Below are 24,517 nucleotides of genomic sequence, written 5' to 3'. Positions count from 1 at the left end.
GGAGACCCGGGATCGAATCCCACGTCGGGCTCCCGGTGCGTGGAGCCTGCTTCTCCCTCTGCCTATGTCTCTGCCTCTGTGTGTGTGTGTGTGTGTGTGTGACTATCATAAATTAAAAAAAAAAAAAAAAAAAGAATTAAAAAAAACTAATCTAATTCATATTTAATGATTAAAACTAAAAGTATTCCCTTTAAAGTACAGAATAGGAATAATATCAATGTCAATGAATGTCATATACTTTATTCAATATGCTTGAGTGTCCTAGAAAGCATAAAACAAGAAGAAAAATGTAAACCATATGAAGATGGAAAGATCATGCAGTTGCAAGTCTCCCCAAATACATCTAAAAGTTTCAATGAAATTCCAATCACCAGTTCAATAACATTTTTTTCTCTAAAATTGAAATCCTGAAATTATGTAAAAGATAAAACAGTCAAAAATAATATAGGGGCACATGCTTTATAAGATCTCATGACTTATTTTAAAACTCTAGTAATTAAAATAATGGGGAGATGGTATAGGGATATAGACAGATCTCTGAAATAAGATAAAAGACTAAAAACTGATGCAAGTATAAACAGAAACTTGTGAAGCTGGAAGCAGCATTTCAATTTGGTGGAGAAAATATCTGATATTTCTTTTACCTAAGTCATCCATCCACATGCAAAAAAAGATGAAGTTAAATTACTTCATATAATACAGATAAATGAATTCAAAAGGGATTACAGATCGAAAATGAAGAATAAAGCTTTATAATATTTAGAAAAATAAAACAGAATGCCCTAAGACTATTAGATTAAGAACAGATTCCAAAGATAAGAGCAAACTAATTTTAAAGAAAGACAGCAAATCTAACAACAAATTGAAATCTACTGTATTACAAAAACTCCTCCATAAATGTTTAAAGCCAAAAACTGGAAGAAATAGTTATAAAACACATACTGCATAAAAGATTATATCCAAAATAATCAAAGTATGTCTACAAGTCATAAAATAATAAGCAATTCTGGCAATGTGTTATAGTACTTAGAAAATCTGTTGAGGTACACTCCTACCACCCTGCATTTCCTTCAACAGTTTGTAGCTTTAAACAACTGTCTCATCTTTCTAAAATGATATTCAGTCAGCAAGGCCTGTAGTACATAAAACTGGAAACAAACAATCCATCAATAAAACATTGATGAATGAACATTATATTCATGCCATGGAAGACTACAGAGCTGTTAAATGCAGGAACAAAATCTAAGTTTCCACAACATATAATGAAGTTAAAAAAAAAAAAAAAGCAAATTGTGAATGATATAATTTGCCTGCATTTTAAAAACAGAAAAAGCAGGACACCTGGGTGGCTCAGGGTTGAGCCAGGGTCCTGGGATCGAGTCCTGCATTGGACTCCCTGCATGGAGCCTGCTTCTCCCTCTGCCTGTGCCTCTGCCTCTCTCTCAGTGTCTCTCATGAATAAAAACATCTTAAAAAATAAAATAAAAATAAAAACAGAAAATCACTATTTATAAGGAAGCATATAAATATAATGACATTTAAAAAAACTTTTCATGAAGAAATGGAAAGAAAAGTATATTTAGGTTCTAGTTATTTGTGTTCTTAAAACACAAAATCTGAAACAAGTATTTCCTAAAGTAAACAACTGTTAGATTTTGCATAGGAGATACGCAAATGTTTCTTTTCACTTGTATCTTTAAAATATTTTAAAATTAAATTTAAAAAGAACCAGATCTAATGGTAATAAGCAGACTTCCAGAACCACATTGATATCAAAATTGCAAAATCCTTCTGGTACATGTGAAAGCTATCCTTGGTCCAAACACTGGACTGAGGTGTCTGTTTAATTCCACAAAGGACTAAGAATTGACAAGACTGTTCCAGTACTGTTTGTTCCAAGGTTCAATCCGATTCCACACAAACCTGTACTTAACAGCTCTGACACTCATTCTGGGTTGGGCACAGATACAAACATCATAAAAGGGAATTTAATGGAAGGATTAGGAGTACCATCTGTTCATGAGTCAGCAAAAACAGAGAATTTCCATCAGCATTTTAATTCTTTATTTATGAAACTTGTTTTACTGCTGTCAGAGGCCTCTAGGGCAAACCCAAAAGTCCAATCAACAGTGTGAACTGCAAACTTGAAATCACTAGGCATAATGCCCTAAAGAAAAAACTTAAAAAGAACTGTCATGACAAATACTTTCAAAGCACCCTTTTGCTTTAAACTGGGCTCCCAATATACCCAGTTTATTATTTAATCTAATAAAGGGATCAGCATTTGTTTCACATCAAAAAAGAAGCTTTATCCCTCAACACATTTTACCTATTGTCCAAGATGGTAATTCCTCCCGGAACATTCAAAACCAGATATGCTCTTACATCACTACCCTGTGTGCTTCATGTCTTTATTCTATTGCATTTAATCTACTACTTCTTTCAAAGGCAACACTGGGTATAAATTCTGAACAATGTGCTGACGAGGTGCCATCCTCACCACACTAAAAACAATCCTTATTCTGGGATTCTGATTCTCCACCAAAACCCTTGTAAATACACTGAGTTTAATGTAAAAAAATAATCACGAGATTTTCTATTGTCAAGAGATTTATAGGAACTTCACTTGGTTGAGATTATGTTCAATAGGCTTGCAATGCTATGTCTCCAATCTTAAGCACAGAATTTTTTTTTTAAGATTTGCTTATTCATGAGTGACAGAGAGAGGTAGAGACACAGGCAGAGGGAGAAGCAGGCCCCATGCAGGGAGCCCGATGTGGGACTTGATTCTGGGACTCCAAGATCACGCCCTGGGCTGAAGGCAGATGCTCAACTGCTGAGCCACCTACATGCCCCAAGCACAGAAATTTTTTTAAGATGTCATAAAAATCAGAGATTAAAAACTAAGCTTACAAAATAGAGCAAGGTATCCAGTTTTTTTTTTTTTCTCCTTCATACCACATAATGCTATCTCATAGGGAGAGAAAAAAGCCAAAATGTGCCTATACATAAAGTTGGGAGATACAGGAGGAATTTAAAGAGGGAAAAGGGGCAAAGAGTTTACTTGGTTGAGTGAAAATTATATTTTAAGCTCCTATTCCTACTTTTGATAGTCTAGAAGCACTATTTCTGATAAGGGAACAGCCTGAACCAGCTGTCGCAATACTAAACCTTCTTCCCAAAAATATTCGTTTCACTTATAATACTGCTCTACTGCTCACAAATACAAAATCAGCAGCTTTCCTTAGTTGCTCATCTAGAAAGAGCCAAGAAAAAAAAAAAACAGAAATGGAAAGAACATTCTGTTGCATTTAAATACATCTTGATTTATACTCTTGATTTATACTATTTTATCTATTAATATGTTGTATTTCATTCTGAAAAATCCATACTTACTGTGAAAATATTTATATGGTACTTTGACACTTGAAAGTATCTTTTAAATTCATTATTAATGTCTTCATAATGGCCTATGAAGTTATCATTATCATTTTTCTTTTTACCTATTTCACTTGGAAGGATACAGAAGCCTAAAGATCTTAAGTTCTTTAACTTTTCCAAGATCGTACAGTTCCCCAAAGGAGATTGGAGTAAAAAATCCTCTCACATAAACACAAGTTTTATAGAAATCTAATAAAGATATTCCCAATATATAAAAATATTAATTTATTTGATATTCATTGAATTGTCAAACATGAGTCACAATTAGGCTAGAGGATATCAGCACTTGAGTACAAAATACAGTGTTTTTTTGAAAAATAAAACAACAGGCAAAAAGTTCTTAAAATAAAACTTTCAAACAGGAGGTAATTAATATATTTATAATGATGACTATTACAATCACTACTATTACTTATATTCATAGACAATCACTAACTCCCTTTGGTACTAGTATCAAGTCATATTGCATTTACACAAAATGAAGAAAATAAAAAACTTAATGGAGGTGGCATCCATATCTAAACATGAAATTCCCATTGATTTGAGATGAGGAAGACAGAGATTAGAATCTAGGATTGGTCAAATGTTGAGAATAAGAAAGAACGTACCACATATGCTGTTTACAGAAAGATATAAACTGTCAGGAAATCCAGGAACCATGACGTAAAATGATAAAAACCATCAAAAATGAAAGGAAAAAGAGAATGTCCTCAAAGTAGCATCTTCAAGGGCAGATGGTGCTGAAGAATGCCAGCATACTTAAAATGCAACAGAACTAGTGGTAGAATCTTCCAGATATCTAGATCTATATTAATTATCACCAAGTCACAAAGTGCAGGAAAGTTTAATTAACCTATCTAATATCATAAAGCTAATAAAAGCCAGAATCAAAATCCAACTGTCCAATCTAACACACTAACTTTTAGATGGAACTGTTATATTTTTTATAGTCTTTTTGTGTAAGTTCATTTCTATGTAAACTTAAGAAGCAATAAAGAATATATCAGTCTAGATTCAATATCAAACAACAACAAAAAAGAAAATGTGAATGAGAACTTTAGGATAAAATAAAATGTCTGTTTGCCCTCACAGGCTTTATGAACTTAAAATGCTAAACATAATCTAGTATACTATAATAAAAATAAAAATTATTTGAATTTGACTACTTTCTGTGGCCACATATATTCATAAGGATTCTCCTTCTTTTGGTTATTAATTTTGTAGGCGGAATAATGTTTGTAGAAACCTAAAATATCAGATTAAAAGTAAAATATTCAACTAATCAGGAATTGAGCAATTAAATTCTAAAAACAGCCTATGTGACAAAATTTGTCAGAATAAAAACTAGGTAATATTTTGAATTTAATGACAAGTCAAGAATCAGTCATAAGAAAGTACAAAAATATGACAAGTCAACCCGAAGAAAAATTAGAAGAAAAACGAATGTTAATAGAAGAAACCAATGACAAAAATGGCATTTGTATAATAAAGAACCTCAATAAATCCAAAAGTTTATTCTTCGAAAGCTTTAAAAATGTTGAAAGACCTGAAGCAGGACTGATGAACAAAAAGAAGAGTAAAAACACAACACCAATTACAGGAAAGAAAAGAGAGGCATCATTATAGATCTTACAGATATTACAAAAAAAAATACATAATACAAAAATATCACAAACAGATTTGCATCAATAAATTTGACAATTTAGAATAAATGCACAAATTCTTTGGAAATGCAGCTCACCAAAACTGATACAAGAAAAAATAGAAAATCTGAATAGTTCTCTATCTGTCCAAGAAGTTATATTTGCAGTTAACACCTACTACAATCTAAATGTCCTATAATGGATGAATGGATAGAGAAACACACAGACACACACACACAGAGGAATATTATTCAACCATATAAACAATATTATTCAACCATATAAACAAAGGAAATCCTGCCACTTGCAACAACATGAATGAAACCAGAGGGCATTAATGCTAAGTGAAATAAGTATATTCCATAAAGACAGAAAACAGAATGGTGTTTGTCAAGGGCAGGTGGGAGGGGAAATGGGATGATGCAGGTGAAAGGGTACACGGTTCAGTTACAGGAAGAAGTTCTGAGGATACAATATACAGCATGGTGACTGCTGTTAATTATATGGTACTGTGTATTTGAAAGTTGCTGAGAGTAGGTTTTAAATCTTCTCATCACAAAAAAAAGAAAAAGTTAACTATGTTGTGTGAGGTGACAGATATGCTATTTGCTTGATCTTGGTAATTATTCCACAATGTATAGGTATATCAAATCATCACATTATACAGTTCAAATATGTACCATGCACAATTACTTCTGTTGATTACAGATGACCCTTAAAAAACTTGAGTTGGAACTGCGAGGGTCCAATTATACACGGATTTTCTTCAATAAATATGGCACAGTACTGTAAATGTACTTTCTCTTCCTTATGATTTTCTTCACAGCCTCTTCTCTAGCTTACTTTATTGTAAGAATACAGTATATAATATGTAGAACATACAAAATATGTGTTAACCAACTGTTTATATTATTGGTAAGGCTCTAGTCAATAAGTAGGTTGTAAGCAGTTCTGGGGGAGTTAAAAGTTATATATGGATTTTCAGCTGTGGGAGGGGTCGATACCCTTAACTCCACATTGTTTAAGGGTCAATTGTATTCCTCAAAAAAAAATTTTTTTAAACCCTGCTACAATAAAAATTCCAGAGCCAGATAACTTTACTAATAAACAGTATCAAATATTGAAAGCAGAAATAGTATCAGTCTGAAATTCATTCAAGAAGAGAAACTGTCTTAAACTTGGCAAACGTAAAATATGTATAATGTATATATTTGTTATATAGACATAACAAATTGTAGAATAATAGATCTTATATAAATAGATGAAAACTTGTATGTTAATTCACCATTATATTTTTTAAAAAAGGATAATATACCACATATTGAAGGATTTACTGAAGGAATACTTGTTTGAAGTTAGTTGAAGAATGTCAGGTTGATTAAATACCCCCAAATCAATGTAATTTAGTACAACCATGGAATAATAGTACTTGGTAGAAATCAACAATTATTCATGAAACAAACTAAAAATAGAAGGGAACTATTAATCTCTGAATTTTTCTATAAATCCAACACTAATCTAAAATTAATAGTTTATTTTTAAGAAAGATAATTAGTGCAAAACTAGGAAAGTCCAAGTAAGGTATGTAGTAAGGAATCATTCAAATTAATGTGAATTTCCTGGTTCAGACAATTACACCATAGCTATGAAAGATAACATCAAGAGAAGTTATGTGAGGTTTTAAGTTGAAATTCTCTGCATTATTTATGTAACTTTTCTGTAAATATAAAATTATTTCAAATTAATAAAGTTTTTAAATGAAAGATAAGGCAAACTTTATAGGTAAATGAGCATCTATGTATTTATGAAGTAAACACATACTTTTTTTTGGAAATATTATCTGAATGATATTTAAAATCGGTCATATATTAATGCCAAAAAGTCCTTCTCCTACACTCCCACCATAGCCTCTGGAAGTGTTTCTCGCTTGCATTCTTTCAGAGTTTCAGATACACTCTATTTTCAAAATATAATTTTAAAACTTGGAGTAAAAGTCACCACACAGTTAAAAAAAACCAAAAACCTATTCACGTTGTGGTATGCAGTTTGCAGAAACAGAGTAAGTATGAGAATAAATTCCCCCTGGAAATTAAAGCTTGGGTGAAGGACAAGGTATTTATGCTTCAGTACTAAGACCTAGAACAAGTTCTTTTTTTTTTTTTTTTTTAATTTTTTTATTTATTTATGATAGTCACAGAGAGAGAGAGAGAGAGAGAGGCAGAGACACAGGCAGAGGGAGAAGCAGGCTCCATGCACCGGGAGCCCGACGTGGGATTCGATCCTGGGTCTCCAGGATCGCGCCCTGGGCCAAAGGCAGGCGCCAAACCGCTGCGCCACCCAGGGATCCCGAACAAGTTCTATAATTAAGATAAACTCTTATAGCCTTAAATCTGGGTGAAGGCAAAAATGAACAATAAATGAAATAAAGGAGAAAATGTTCCTAATGTTACATCAACACAATTTGAATAAACCAACATGCCATGCTTCTTTTAAATGGCAAATCATTTTGAGTTTCAAATCAATCAGAAATGCTGCTATTAAAACATTACTAACTTCATGGGAAGGGCATACTTGGCATAACCTGTACTGAAAGTAATAGGGAGGTGTCATATTATTGGCCTTTGATTTCATAATTATAGTTTTAGCAATCCATTACAAAGAAATATTTCAATAGCTCAGAAAGGTTTGCTACAATAATAGTTATCACATTTTAATTCACTTGACAAAATCTGTGTCCAGTAGAGAGGATTAGGGTCTTCATCTAATATCAACCAAATACAATTGCTGTCTTAGGACAATAACTGGTACATAAAAATTGCTTAATATTACTTCTATTAGACTGTCTCATACACTGATTATATCTATTAAATGTTTTAGACATGATAACTTGTTACATGTCATGTATGCTTTGTTTCTGCCATTCTTCTTTTATCTCTATTCATGATAGTTTTAGGTTACAAAAGATTTAACCTGCATTTAGTCATGTTAGGAATAGCTTTCTTTCCTTACTTAGAGTTTTATATCTTTATGTTTGACAGTTTAACAGAATTCCTAACCCCTCATGTCTTACTGGAACAATTATTATCCCAATTTTACAGTTGAGAAGACCAAGGTATAGAGAAGTACAAAGGATTACAAAAGATCTAAAGAAGAATAGTTGAGAAATGTTTGGACCCAACAAATAATACATACTTAAGAAACTCTAGAAGCCTACAAATAGCAAATATTTAAGGAAAGGCCAGTATTAAGCTATCACTAATATTATGATTAAGGATGCACTAAATAGATTATTTTTAGTAAACTATTTTACATTAGAATTTTGTTTTAACCAGAAATATGTCTCCTTCCATTTCTTCAACTTTTTCTTATATCCTTCTATAAAATTTCATACTTTTGTGTACCTTCCACATTTCTTCTTAGATTTATATATATATATTGTAGTTTGTTACTATGAATGGATTTGATTTTTCCCATCCCATTTCCTAACTGGTTATTGATGTTGAAAATGAAAAGTAATGACTTTTGTTGTATTACTTTTATGATGGCAATTGCACACTTTAAAAGAAAAAAACCATTATCACTTTGAATACAACAAAATGTTCTTTCTGTATTCAGTAATATTTTTTGTTTGTACTCAAGATAACATCAAGCCACTTCACTTACATGGATAGTTATAAGAAGGAATTAATTGAAATGAAAATAAAAGAAGCAACATTTCTTTAAATGAGTCAAATGTAATTTTAATAGATGTTATAAGCTGAATGGTGCTTTTCCAAAATTCATATGCTGAAATCCTAACTAAGCCTCAACATCTCAGAAGGTAATTGTATTTCAAGTTAGGGCCTTAAAAGAGGTAATTAAGTAAAAATGATGTCACCAGGGTGAGTCCTGGGCCAATATGACTGCTATCATTAAAAAAAAGAAAGAGAGAGAGATAAGACCTACAGACACAGAAGAAAGACCATGTGAACACACCGAAGGACAACGTCAATCGATAAGCCAAGGAGAGAGAACTCAGAAGATACCAACCCAGCTGACACCTTAATTTTGGTCTTCCAACCTGTAGATCCATGAGAAAAATACATTTCTGTTGTTTCCACCACCCAGTGTGTTGGCCTTTGTTTAGGCAACCCAAGCAAACTAATATAATAGAAGCAAATAATGAAGTCCCTTATTGTATACTGGGAGATATAATTCTATGATTTTGTGATGTCTTATGAGAGATCATCTTAGTCTTTTAACCTTTTACAGTGAAATGTAATTAATATACAGAAAGGATCACTTAATAAAGATGTATACTATAGCTTACTGGATACCAATAATATAGGACATATTCTTTGTCTGGAAATCAATTAAGGGAAACATTAATAATAAAGGTAAATACGGGAGAAGCAAGCTCCCTGAGGGGAGCCCAATGTAGGACTCAATTCCAGGACCCCAGGACCACAACCTGAGCGGAAGGCAGATGCTCAACCACTGAGCCACCCAGATGTCCCGTTATTTCTATCTTGTAATAAGGTTATATATGGCAGATATAGCAACTATAAGATTGATGATAAATAGTGTTTTTGTTGTTGCTTATGTGTTTACCTATTTATGACTGACATGAAATAATGGAATCATGCCACAGTTCAGAAGCTATTCTAATAGAGGGCATAATTTCAAGATAAGAATTCAAAGACAGCCATAGATAAAGAATTCTAATCAGTTTTGAAATAAGTCATCCATTATATTAAATAACAAAACATCAATTTTTTTAAAGTTCCATGGCTTACATATATCTGTTTTATCTAAGACTTCAGTATAGATATATTTTTTAAAGATCCATTTATTTGACAGAGAGAGAGTGAGGAAAAAAGAGCTCAAGCCGATATGGAGAAGCAGAGGGAGAAGCAGAATGCCCACTGAGCAGGGAGCCCAATGCAGGGCTTGATCTCAAGACCATGGAATCATGACCTGAGCTGAAGGCAGACGCTTAACTGACTGAGTCATCCATGTGCCCTGCAACATAAATATTTTAAACATATTAGCAATAGTAGCAGTACAATATTATTATGAATTAGCAAAGCTTATAACCAAAACCTATAGTTACTAAAGCTAAAGCTTCTATTAATGGCCTGATTAATTATAGCACCATAACATGAGTATGTTCATATAAAATGTAAAAAAGCCTTTTACATGGACCTATTTCATTTCTATGTTGTACATAATGTTTATATAGGTCAATAGTTTAATATTGTTTGATGGAAGAGGAACACCTGGGTGGCTCAGTCAGTTGGGCATCCTACTCTTGGTTCCATCTCAGGTCAGGATCTTAGGGTTGTGGGACTGAGCCCTGCTTTGGGATCCACACTCAGTGGGGAGTCCGCTTGAGATTCTCTCCGTCTCCCTTTGCCCCTGCCCCTATCTGGAATAACTAATTAAATCTTAAAAAGATATTGTTTGATGGGGGAATTACAAGAAAAAGATAATTCTGGAAATGTACCATTTTTTTTGTCTGATCTTATTTATTTTGTCACTCTTAGAAAATCTCATTTTTGACTGGACTCAGACTTAGAGGTAGAAGCTCTCAGAGAGGATAGCCTCAGCCTCCGTCTCTTGGCAATGGAAATGTACCATTTTAATTGGAGAGCATAATTTTCAGTTTCAAGTCCCTACAAAGGTAAGTGAATGAATATTTATTTAGTGGTTAATACACACTATCACCACCCCCTCAGAAATAATCTCTTCCCATTTTACAGATGAGAGAAATAAGTATCAGAGAATTACATTTCTTTGCCAAGGTCATAAAACTAAGTGACAAAACCAGTAGTCAAGCACAGTTTAATATACAGAAAAGCAAAAGACAAAATTATCTTGAGTCATAACCTTCTGAAATGAGTTACATCCTCACAGAGTTCAACAATTTTGAGTTACATTTATGCAATATTATGATGATCAGATACAACCAAAACTTGCATTGACTCTTTGTCCACAGCACACCTGTAGAATGCTGAGGTCAACAGAGAACTGGTTTACCTCCCAGGCGTTGGCAAATTCACCATCTTCATGAACCACAATGAGGCAGATTTCCTGAAACTTTTGAGCAAATCTAACTTTTCCATGGAGATGGAAAAGACCCTCTACTAAAGTAGATATCTGAGAAAACCTTAATGTTTTAGGGCTACTTGGTCTCAACTAAATGCATTTGAAAGGTTTCTGACTTATCAGTGAATCTAGGAAGTAATGCTCAGTGACTAAACTCCTAGATGATAATTTACACAAATCAATAGCTTCTATAAGAACAGTCTGACTTCTCTGTGGACACAATTCACTGCACCAACTGCCCATTCCAAATAAAAATGAAGGCAGTGATTTCTTATCATGCGATACATCTGGTATCTTTAAAAATGAAGTGAAAATGATCTCTGCTAATGTTGAATCATGGAAATATTAATAGTCCTCCACTACAATGAATCTGGCCAGTTGAAACTTATAAAGTGCTTTGCAAACCATTTCATTTTTCACTATTGCAAGGGAAAAGTCAAGTAGCTGACAAATAATTGTTAATATATCCATATCTGTAGTATATTTACCAAATATCTAATCTCGTAACATCATATGATGCAATTTCTGTTTTCTTAGTATATCTATCAGTGTTTCACTAACAGTTTGGTTTAAAAAAATTCAGATTTTATCACTGCTTTTTGAGCATGTCATTACCTATTCTATTTTCCTAATATATCTGACTGAAGAAAAGTATAGGTTTCTAAGCAATCTGTCAATCAGAGTATAACTCATAGTTTTCGATTCACTCATTGTTATTTTTTTATTTTAAATTTTTATTTATTTATTTACTTGAGAGAAAGTGTGTGTGTGTGAATTGGGGGGAAGGGCAAAGGGAGAGAATGGGAAGCCGACTCCTCATGGACTATGGAGCCAGAAGCAGGGCTCAATCACAGAACCCTGAAATCATGACCTAAGCTGAAAACAAGAGCCAGGTGCTTAACTGACTGAGCCACCGAGGTGCCCCGCATTCATATTTATTCTAACCTACATCTTACAATTGAATGTGTTTGGTTCCAAGTCACTGGACAAAGGGTACCAGGTATCCAGGAATGTCACAGAGAATTGTTTCTTCACTTCCTCTTACTAAATCATATCATACTCCATAACAATCTGAAAGAAAAAAATGGCCTCTAACAGAAAACCCACATAGAACTTTCTACTTCTCAGGGTTTTTTTTTAAGATTTTATTTATTTATTCATGAGAGACACAGAGAGAGAGGCAGAGACACAGGCAGAGGGAGAAGCAGGCTCCACGCAGAGAGCCCGACGTGGGATTCGATCCTAGGACCTCAGGATCACGCCCTGGGCAGAAGGCAGATGCTCAACCACTGAGCCTCCCAGGCATCTCTATTTTTCAGTTCTTAAAGGGAACAATCAAGGTAAGATATAATACTTCTAAGATGCAAAGATATTTTTATGTTTTACAAAAGTTTTATCTGAAAGGTTGCTATATCTCTAGCACATAAAAGAGAAAGAGAAAAAAAAACAGACTCAAGCTATTTTAGAAACACTAATGTTGTGCCCTACCACCTCACTCCATCGCTTTCCAGAATAGGAGCAGAAACAGCTAAGATTCATCCTTGTTTAATGGTCCACAGGAAAAAAAAAATATTGTATACTAGTCCTCTTCTTAAAAACACACCTTGTTATGTTTTATTTTGAAAAAATAAGCAAAAGAAAAAGTGAAGTAGAATACTAATTAAATTTTCTTAATTTCCTCCCAAGAATTCTTTAGTCTTATCTCTCACAACTTCTCTATTTTGCAAATAATTCTATAAGAACTAGAGAATATTGCCCTAATCACACTGATAAATGAGTAAAAGAAGTAACTGTTAATAGTGCAAAAGGCATATATTTCATAAGTATAATAGTGACTTCTCAAGAGAGACATTATTTTCAGTTCACTTATTACTTAATAGACTATAGTACAACTTTAAAGCAGTACCAGTGAAAGTAGCAATGAAAAAGTACTACAAGTTTGGTACATAGCACTTATCATACAAAAAATAATGTTCTGGGGCTTCCCTGTTCTTTCACTAGCAACAGCAGGAAGTATTTTGCCTGTTAGAAGCCTCTTACTGTCATTTTACAATAGGCAGGCTAGATTTTATTGCTATGATCTGAACAATGTGCTATTATTGCTCATTTAGATAAAAACTTGCCCATAAAAATTATGGTGTAATTACTTAGGAAATGTATTTCACAATGATTTTCCAGGAAGTTATAGCAACAAAACATCCAAGGAAAGAGTTTGCAGCTTATTAATTTCCTATATTGCTTCAGAAGCCTTTATGAACATTGTGTCCACTATGATCTTCTTCAAAATAAATAAATTTCTGAAATATATATACTTATATATAACATATACATATGTGTGTATATACGCACATATATATATTGTATGTATGTATATCCTTACCACCAGTAACGATAACAGAAGCAATGTTAGTACACGCCTTTATCATTTTAGTATGTTTGTCTAAGAATCAAAAATTTCATGAATTTCCCTGAGAGGCAACCAGCAAGTAGATTAGACTAAATACATTTTACAAATAAAAAAAGTTCAGACTAGATATACTTATCCTTGTTCCTCTGGTTGAACATAACTCAAAATCCTAAACACTATATATAAAGGAAAAAAAAAACCTGAAAGCTGGAGAAACCGAAAAAGTCAAAATGGCAGGGAATCCCAATGACCAAAGTAAGACATGGCAACTAAATCAGTGTTGGTTCCTTTATTTTCTGTTTTAAGATTTTATTTATTTATTTGATAGGGAGGGGGCAAGAGAGAGCACAAGTGGGGACAGAGGGAAAGGGAGAAACAGATTCCCTGTTGAGCAAGGAGCCCAGACTCAGGGCTCCATCCCAGGACCCTGAGATCATGACCCAAGCCAGGGGCAGACACTTAACCAACTGGGCCACCCAGGTGCCCCAATTCAGTGAGTTTTCTCTTTGCTTCATATATTCCAGACTTGAAGTAAAGAACTGGCAACTGAGAAACTCCAATGGGCACAGATATAAAAGCCCCCAAAAAAGTCTGCTTTTTCTAGCCAAAGGACAAGGACAATGGCAGTCCACCAAGACTGAGAGTCAAACACCACCGAAAAACTTTTGTTCTGTCCCATTCGCATCTGCAAATATTAAGTGAGGAGCCTAGATTTCCATCCTTACTGGACGCTAACAAATTATCCCCAACTTACTGCTAGAGAGGTCTCACAGAAACTGAGTAGATGCCTCCCACCATCACCCTTGCTGGCAGGGGAGACCACATGTGGAACCTGGACTTCTACCCCCAGTTGGTAGTAACAAGGTGCCCTCCTCCTTCCTTCTTTTGTGATGGTGGTGAGAGTGTCACAGTGTAGTGTCATAATGTCAGGGAGGCCTACTCGAAATAAAGAATTTTCATCAGTAACCATGACAACCCCTTCAGCTCATAGAGTCAGTAGAAGCCACCTGGGGAGCAAGAAAGTGGCATTCCTAAACTTCCCAGCCATGGACGTATTAGTGGAGGCCTAGTAGGGGGACAGGATTGCCACCCCTGCCTAACAGTAAGGAGGGCACTCCGATGTCAGGATAGGGTGAGTGAGAACCCAAGTCTCATAAAATGTCCATTAGTCATCCCAAGAACCAGGAAGGTCCCAAACTGAGTGATAAAAGACAACCAGCAGATACCAAAACAAAGAAGCAGATATATTAGTTATCTGAGAAATAATTTAAAGCATATATCCTAAAAATGTTTGAATGACCAGTTGAAAAAAATGCTTAAAAAATGGGAAAAGTCCCAGCAGACATACAGCAAATATAAAGAAAAACAAAATGAAATTTTGTAAGTGAAAACACAATAATTGAAATAAAAATTACCAGGGACAAAGAATATTAAAAAATGGTAAAAGAGCCAATCCACCAAGAAGACATAACAACTCATAATGTGTATGTAACAAACAGCATAGATGAAAAATACATTTTAAAAAAAGAGAAAAAAGAAAACTACATGAAACAAAATTTGATAGGAATAAAAAGAGAAATACACAAATTAACAACTATAGTTGGAGACTCCAAAACCCCTCTTTCCACAATTCATAAAATAACTACAGAGAAGTGTAAGAAGGATACAGAACAACTAGAAACATCATTAATCAATAGGATCTAATCAACATTTACAAAATATTCTACTAATCAACATCAAAATTTGCATTCCTTTCCAGGACCCACAGAACCTATACCAAGATAGAGTATACACTGGGCTATAAAACAAACCTCATCAACTCGGAGAAATTTGAAATCATGCATCATGTGTGCACCAACCACAACCAGAAATCAGTGACGGGAAAATAAAAGGAGGGGTTCCAGGGTGGCTTAGTCGGGTAAGCATCAGCCTTAAGCTCCTGTCATGATCTCAGGATCCTGGGATCAAGCCCTGCACTGGGCTTCCTACTCAGTGGGGAGGAGTCTGCTTCTCCCTCTTTCTCTGCTGCTCCCCCTGCTTGTGCTCTCTCATTCACACACACACACACACACACACACACACTCTCTCTCTCTCTCTCTCTCTCTCTCATATGAATAAATAAAATCTTAAAAAAAGATAACAAGAAAATTTCCAAATACTTAGAAATTAAACAACAAACTTCTAAATAATTCATGGGTCAAGTGGAAGTTTTAGAAAAATCAAAAGAGTACATTGAACTCATGAATAAAAAATACAATGTATCTTACGTAGTCCAAGACAGCTAAAGCAATGCTAGAGGTAAATTTACAGCAGGAAATACGTATATCAGAAAAGAGCAAAGTACCTTATCTCAAGGACCTAGAAAAAGAAAAGAAAAAAAAAAAAAAGTAACCAGAAAAAAAGAAATGAGCACATGCCAATGAATTGAAAAAATAAAAACAACTAAAAAAAAATGTTACAAATAGCTTTTTGTTTAAAATGATCAATAAAAGTGACAAATCTTTATCAAGATCTAACAAAAAATGAAGATACAAATGGCCAATATCAGTAACGAAACAAGGGACACCATTATAGACCCTGTAGACATTAGAATGTTATTAAGGTAATACTACAAACATTTTACAGACAAAAGTTTGACAACTTTGATAAAATGAACTAATTCCTTAAAAAAATAAACTAACGGGATGCCTGGATGGCTCAGTGGTTGAGCATCTGCCTTCGGCTCAGTGTGGTCCTGCGGTCCTGAAATCAAGTCTTACGCCAGGCTCCACACAGAGAGCCTGGTTCTCCCTCTTCCTATGTCTCTGCCTCTCTCTCTGTGTCTCTCATGAATAAATAAATAAAATCTTAAAAAACAATAATAAAATAAACTAATACAAAAGAAAATAGAAAATTTGAATACTCTAGCTGTAAAGAAATTGAATTCCTAGTTAAAAACTCCTAAAATAGATATCGTCAGGCTGGTTTCACCACAGAATTCTACAAAATATTTTTAAAAGAATTAATACCAATTTCCAAATAATCCCTTCCCAAAATATAGAAGAGAAAGAAAAAAAATCATTTTTTAAAAATTTTTACTTATTTATGATAGTCACAGAGAGAGAGAGGCAGAGACATAGGCAGAGGGAGAAGCAGGCTCCATGCACCCGGAGCTCGACATGGGATTTGATCCTGGGTCTCTAGGATAGCGCCCTGGGCCAAAGGCAGGCGCTAAGCTGCTGCGCCACCCAGGGATTCCAGAAAAGATCATTTTATGAAGTTAGTTATCACCCTATTACCAAAACAAAAACAGTAAAATCCAAAGAAACCTACAGATCAAAATCCCTCATGAATACAAATGCCAAAATCTCTAACAAATATATGCAAATAAAATGCAACTACATATAAAAAGAATTATAAACCATGACCAGTGAGGTTTATTCCAGGAATGCAAGGGTAGTTCAATATTTAAAAATCAATCAATATAATCCTATATTAGCCTACTAAAAAAGAAAAATTAATCAATTGATACAGAAAAAGTATTTGATAAAATACCCATTCATAATAAAAACACTCAGAAAAATAAGAATAGAGGGGAGAGTTTTTCACCTTTATAAAGAAGTCTACAAAAACTATATGTAATGCTATATTTAATGTTCAAACAACTAAATGCTTCTAAAAAGGAGAATAAAGCAGAAATGTCCACACCAGGGGCTCCTGGGTGGCTCAGTAGGTTGAGCATCTAACTCTTGATTTCAGCTCAGGTCATGATCTCAGGGTTGTGAGCTCTAGCCCCAAATCTGGCACCTCTCAGTGGGGAGTCCGCTTGAGATTCTCTCTCTCTCTCTCTCTGCCCCTCTCCTCACCACTCATATGCACTCTCTCTCTCTCTCTCTCTCTCTCAAAAAAAAAAAAAAATGTCCACACCAATAAATTGTATTCAATGGAGTGCTAGAGGCTCAAGAAACATAATTGTACAATTATGCAAGAAAATAAAATTCATTCACATCAGAAAAAAACCTTATTAATAAAACTGTGCTTTTTCATAGACGACATGATTTTCTATATAGAAAAATCCAACAAATAAAAAAAAATTAAAAAACCTCCTGGAACCAGTGAGTGCGTACAGCAAGGTTACAACAATATGTCATAGTCTATTCAGGCTGCTAACAGAATTGTTATAGACCGAGCAACTTATAAACAAACAGAAATGTCTTTCGCATGGTTCTAGAAACTAAGAAGTCCAAGATTAAAGCACTAGCAAATTTATTGTCTGGTGTAGATCCACTTCCCGGTTCACAGATAATCATCTCTTCATTGTGTCCTTACATGGCAGAAGGGGTAGCAGAGCTTTTTTGGGGTCTCTTTTCTAAGGACACTACTGCTAATCAACCTCCAAAGGGCCCCTTCCAAAGACCACATTTTTGGGGGTTGGATCTCAATATGGGGGGTGATGCAAACATTCAGTCTATATCACAGTAGAATATAAATATAAAAATATCTATTTTATTTCTATATATAAGCAATGAACACATAAATACCCAAATAAAAAAAGCATTTGTGATTAATTAAAAAATACTTAGAAGTAAATCTAACAAAACATATACAGGATCTGTATGCTAAAAAACTACAAAATGTGATGGAATAAATCAAAGATACACATAAATGGAGAGACATACTTTGTTCCTGAATTGGAAGATGTGAAATAATAAAGATCTCAATTATCTTCCAAATTGAACTATAGGTTTATTTTTTTTTAACTTTTTTTTAACTATAGGTTTAAAGCAATTTATTTTAAAATCCTAGCAAGATGTTTTACATTGATCAGTGAAATAAAATAGAGTATTCAGAAGCAGATGCACACAAATATGCCCAATTTCAGTTGAGGTATCAAAGTAATTCAACAGAGGAAAGACGGCCCCTTCAATAAATGCTGCTAGAGCAATTCAACATCCAGTGTCACACACGAAAAAATGAATCTTGAGCTAAATCTCATACTTTATACGAAAATTAATTCAAATTGATAAAAGATGTAAAGGTAAAATATGAAACTAAAAAATTGTTAGAAAAAAAATGGAAGACATGTTTTGGGATCTAGGGCTAGGGAAAGGACTTATACCCAACACCAAAAACACCATTTGCAAAGGGCAAAGTTGATAAATTGGATCTCATCAAAATTAAAAACTTTAGACCCTGTAAAGAATATCTGCAAACTAGTGTCTGGAATAGATAAATTTCAAAATTCAAAAATTTTAAAAACTACAATTAGAACATGGGGAAAGGAAATTATCCATTTTACTGAAAAGAATATACAGATCTATTTTTTTATTATTATTTATTCATGAGAGACACAGAGAGAGAGGCAGAGGAAGAAGCAGGTTCCCTTTGGGGAATCCAACACGGGAACTCCATCCCATGATCCTGGGATCAAGACCTAAGCCAAAGACTAAGACTCAACCACTGAGCCACCCAGGTGCCCCAGGATGTACAGGTTTACAGATGGTAAATAAGTCCAATACAGTTAACCAGTAGGTAAATGCAAATTAAAACCACAATGAGACACCTATGGGAATGGCTAAAATAAAAAAATTCATCAATACCAATACTAGCAAAGATGCAGAGATGTAAATGGTACATTATGGAAAAGAGGTTGGCACTTTGTTAAAAAAAAATAAACATATATCTTTATGTTTGCATTCTTGGTCATCCAGAGAGATTAAAAGTTTCTATTCATGGGGCAGCCCAGGTGGCTCAGCGGTTTAGCGTCTGCCTTCAGCCCAGGACGTGATCCTGGAGTCCCAGGATCGAGTCCCATGTCGGGCTCCCTGCACGGAGCCTGCTTCTCCCTCTGCCTGTGTCTCTGCCTCTCTCTCTCACTCTCTCTCTCTGTCTCTCATGAATAAATAAAATCTTTTTAAAAATTTCTACTCATATATAAATACATGAATATTTATTAGAAGCTTTATTCATAATAGCTAAAAAATAGAAACAACTCAGCTATCATCCAAAGGGTGAACGGTTAAACATAGTGTGCTAGATTGATACCACAAGGTTGTACTCACAATACAAAAACAAACAAACAGAAAACCACACTAGTGAAACGTAAAACAATCAGGATGAATTTCCAGAGAATTGTGCTGAGTGGAAAAAAAATCATAAGGTGTTACATGTTGTATGCTTCTATTTACATGATAGTCTTGAAGGGACAAAATTAGAGAATTAGAGAACAAGTTAGTGGATCAGCTGTTATGGAAAAGGAGAATGTGGGAGGGAAGCAGGGATGGCTCTAAATGGGCAAAATGGGCAAGCCACGTAGTGATGGAAATGTTCTGTATTTTGACTGTTCCAGTGTCAGTTTGTTGTGATACTGAACTGTGGTTTTGTATTTGCATATCCCTTAGGGGAAACATGGTCAAGGGTACAGGGGATCTCCTGTATGGCTTTATAAGAGCATATGAATCAACAATTATTGCAAAACAAAAAGTTTACTTAAAAAAATTAAAGCTCAAAAATGTTAATTGGCCCTGAAATTGGCAAGAAATATGCCCACACCCTTTCTACTGAGTCACTCTGCCTGAGTTAATCAGAGTAAAAAGACAGGATAGAGTCACAATAAATGCTTGAAATGAAAGAAGTAATCAGAAAGGAAGAGCTGACTGTTCTAAAGGAGGCAGATCAGGAGAAAAAGCCAAGTCGGAAACAAGGTCAAGAATAGGAGGTCTCCGTCAAAAGGTTAAACCAAAATTTTAAGATTTCTGCTTGAAATTTTTTTTAACAGTTCACTGATTTATTAGATGAGCAAACATATATCCATATAATCAATGAAAACTGTATGATATATAAAATAATTTTTTAAATGTTGGGAATTAGCATCACCATCCATTATTGAAATAACAAGAAAAACTTCACAGATTTTATTCAAACACGAGAAGTGGGTAACTCCTTTAAGACCTCAAATGCCAGTGGGTGTCTGGGATGCTGGAGAAAGGCACCTTTGTAGGCAAACACACTCCCCTAGAGATTTGGAGAGTACATCTGATGACTAATGTTTCAGAAAAATGCTACTGAGTTAAAAGATACTGCATGGTATTTTAATTAGGACAGGGAGACTAACACCAAGCTACTCTCAGCATGGCTCAACACTTCTGCTATGAAAAAAGCAGACGTAGGGAAGAGGAAAATGAAAATGCCTAGGAGTTTCAAGCACTTGGCTACCTTACTCCTGATGGCACTTCTCCATTTTCACTGGTTACAGGTTAGCTGCCATGTGACAAAGCTACCCAGGGACCAATCTGAACCAGAAGTCAACTGACGAATATTTATGGAGGACCCGCCAAGAAATAGTACTTGGGAAAAGCATTGCATCAAATCTGTCAAAAGGATTTAAAAATGTAATAAAGGTAAAATTACAAAAAAAGTATATTATAAATAGTGCCATTATGAACATCAAGTTCAAGAATAAACAGGTCAGCGGTATAGCACTATGACTTGTTCCAACATTGACTCACTATGTACCTTTCTTTGCACAAGTTTCTGAATGTCGTTGAAGTTCTCAGCTTCTCCATTGATAAAGTTAGAAGATTTTAAACATAGCGTTTTTATAAAGAGCAAATGAGATAACAGACATTGATTGCTTGTAAAAAGGAAAAAAAAAAAAAGAAGCAGAAAAATCAAGTCTAAATTTAAGTCTTGTTCCCAAGGCTAAAAAAGATATTCAGGTTATAAGATATTTGACTAAAGCTTCTTTTGTATCCTACAAATTAAATTGCCTTACAAACTTAAAAAAAAAAAAACAGTTTACATTCATCATATTCCCACCTTAAAATATAATTTTGTGTTTTTAAACAGTAAATATGCTTTTTTAAATGAGTATTCTAATTAATGCCTATGAAATTCATGAGTTTGCCCAGATCCAGATCTTGTGGACTCAGCTGAATTGAACCTAAACCAAATACTAGACTTCCTAGTGGAAATATCAAATATAGTTCCACTACAAATCTGAGTAAGAAATTTAATGAGAAAACTGTCCTTATGAGGAATCATCATGATTGTAAAGCAGTTGACTGAGTCTTTGATTTTTTAGCTCTAGCTCAATACTATAAAGAACCTAAGAGGTATTCATGTTAATTTCTAAGCCCTTTCATCAGCATACTCACACTATTATCACATATCTATTTATGGTACTTAGATTCATTGCTATAAAAATTATGACTTTAACTGTCATATACATAAGCCTATCTTTGCAGATATGTACTTTTTATAGATCATTTTAGCAAAGATAAAGCTATTCTAGAAATCTATAATTATAAATAACTATGGGATATAGTTATCAGTAATTTAATAGACACAGAAACTTTGTCTCATGACAAAAAAGACCACAAATAAAAGATTCCAATCTGTAATCTGAATATATTCAAGTATTTTTCATTAAAGCAATGTTATTTCAGGACAAAGTCATCTGTAGATATGCTGCAATACATAAATGTCTTTAAATAAAGCTTTCCTAAGCTTTTCTTCCTAAGAAATGTCTTTCCTAAGCTTCCCTTAGGAAGCTTTATAATCTGAAATGAGTAATTCAGTAAATCCTTTGTGATTTCACTTTTAAAAGACTTCAAAGTAAGTTAAATAGAACCAACAAGTGACATGAAAGTGTGCCTTGTGAATAGCAAACTTGATTCCACAATTGTACTACGCGTTCTTCATCTTATTGGATTTGTTGCTGATGTCAGGATTGCTATTCACCTTTCTTCCCAAGAGCACTTCGCACAGTGTATTCTCTCCCTCCTTCCCTTAGACTTGCCAATAATCCATCAATTTTCTTGCCCATTTGAACAAATCAAGCTTGGAGTTCAGTGCTCCTTCCTGAGATATAGATTCGGGTTAGGGAGGCAAAGAACATATCTTTTTGCTCTGGTTTTTTTTTAAGATTTTATTTATTTATTCATGACAGACACAGAGAGAGAGGCAGAGACCCAGGCAGAGGGAGAAGCAGGCTCCATGCAGGGAGCCCGACGTGGGACTCGATCCCGGGTCTCCAGGATCACGCCCTGGGCCGAAGGCAGGTGCTAAACCTCTGGGCCACCCAGGTGCCCCATTTGCTCTGAATTTTTACTTGTATTTCACGGTAGCAAGAAATGTGGCCAATGAGCATCAATTTTGGAAATACACTGGGATTCTCTCCATGACCTAATGTATGTGTGATGTCTGCAAATATCCATAAAAAGTTATTCTTAGTAAGGTACAAGTCACTGTACAATGCATCTAATAAACTGAATTTTCTAACCTTTGTGATAACATCCTTTATATGCCAATTAGATTTTGTTGTTGCTGTTGTTTATTACTTTGGACAGAAATATTGTATCATTGTAGATTTGTCAAATTGCCCTTGTATTTTCATAGTTTTTATTCTTTTATATTTGTTTTTGAGTCTTTTTTTATTTTGTCATCTAAAAGGCAACAGCACTATCATCTAACATACTGTACCTTTTTTGACAATTGTGTTTTTCTATTGAAGGCACCAGTCTCTATCTATTACCTGATATTTTCTAATCATTGAGTTCCTTTTGCCTGGTATACCTTTGTCTATCCATTTGCTGTAATATTTTCCTCTTCCTAACGGACTCATTTCTTTGTCATGCTAAACATCATGAACGAGTCTAAGAACCCCCTTCAAACAGGAAAGTACCTCTGGTCATCAGAGGTGAAGTACTGAGGTTTCAGCCAGCTTTATTTTGCTCTTCTTTTAGTCTCTTTCCCTCAAACCAGAACAAGGAAATTCTTGTTTAGACTCAACAACTGTTCTCCTAGGTTTACCAAGGTCACAAACACTGAAGTCAGCAGAGGAGCAGAGGGCCCCAAGGGGACCAATGCTTTAGCAGACTCTTCTCTGGGGGGAAGAAATCTGTTGTGGTTCCATAGTGAACGATGTCTCTTTGCTCTGAAGCCAATTTCAGCTTCAATTTTTGTTTTAAATTTTTCTGCTCTGATTTCTCCTTCACCCCACTTGTTGAACACATTTTAGAAATTTATCAAACTGTCTTATTTTCTGGGTGTATATGCTTCCTGCTTACCAGGATTCTTGCAGCCTCCTTTCTCCGCACCTACATTTTTCTGCCTTTTCAGTGAAGTTCGGGGAAGGATGGGGAGCTTAAACTCCTACGTGTCACATGCCATTTTGAATCTCAAGCCAATACTATAAATTACATTTTCAGCTATGATTTTCCATATAGACATTGGGAAATAAAATTTTTTGCTCAAATTTATCCAAGTCTAGCTACTTCCATAACCAGAAGATTTTAACAAAGAAAATACATGTCCTGATATCAATAAAATGATTGAATTCTCATAATTTTTAACATAATCAATTCCTTGTCATCCATTTAAAGATCAAATGAAGAAATAAAAAGCCTGAATTGGGAACGGAGAGGAAGCAAAACTTCTATTAAAATACAAGACTGGAGAATGATATAACAAAGTTAAACAAAGTATATTATTATTCCTCTGTAGGAGAAATAAGGCAAATGTGGCCCAAGACAGGTTCATAGAATCCTGGAGGTAACCGAGCAGTGCAGTATGCTTCCTATCAGCACGTGGCCTAGAGTCAGGCTGCAAGGGTTCTTAGCTCAGATGCACCATTAGCCAGCTGTGTGGTTTTAAGCAAGTACTTAACTTCTGACAATCAGGTCATCTGCCATATATATAAAATATGGTACCAGTGTCTGCCTCACAAGGTGATGAGAGGTTTAAATAATACATGAAAACACTTAAAATAAGGACTCGCACATAATTGCTCAATAAATATTTCCTAAGACTTTCTAGATTATTGAAGCTGTTTTTTTCTCAGAAAGTACAGATGTAGTCCTCTCTAGAAACAGTAGTACAACATTAATTCCAGTTACAGGATTTTCTAAGAAGCAGTGTCGTACTGAGTAAAATATTCAGCTATGTGGTACCTAGTACA

At 34.5% G+C, this 24,517-nt stretch overlaps 1 protein-coding gene and 1 long non-coding RNA gene across 3 annotated transcripts in view; one reads left to right on the top strand and one right to left on the bottom strand.

Moving 5' to 3' along the window:
* The window catches only part of KCNJ3 (potassium inwardly rectifying channel subfamily J member 3), a 141,778-nt gene that overhangs the window by 78,461 nt on the left and 38,800 nt on the right, over window positions 1–24,517 (bottom strand). The window lies entirely within an intron of this gene.
* On the top strand, window positions 14,557–22,824 carry LOC111094297. Its single transcript, XR_005384545.1, has 4 exons — window positions 14,557–14,710; window positions 15,338–15,496; window positions 20,813–20,957; window positions 22,508–22,824. It is a non-coding gene; the product is annotated as an uncharacterized LOC111094297 (long non-coding RNA).

Source organism: Canis lupus, chromosome 36, assembly GCF_011100685.1.
Source record: "Canis lupus familiaris isolate Mischka breed German Shepherd chromosome 36, alternate assembly UU_Cfam_GSD_1.0, whole genome shotgun sequence".
Lineage (NCBI taxonomy): Eukaryota > Metazoa > Chordata > Mammalia > Carnivora > Canidae > Canis > Canis lupus.
This window is presented reverse-complemented; position numbering and strand designations above follow the sequence as displayed.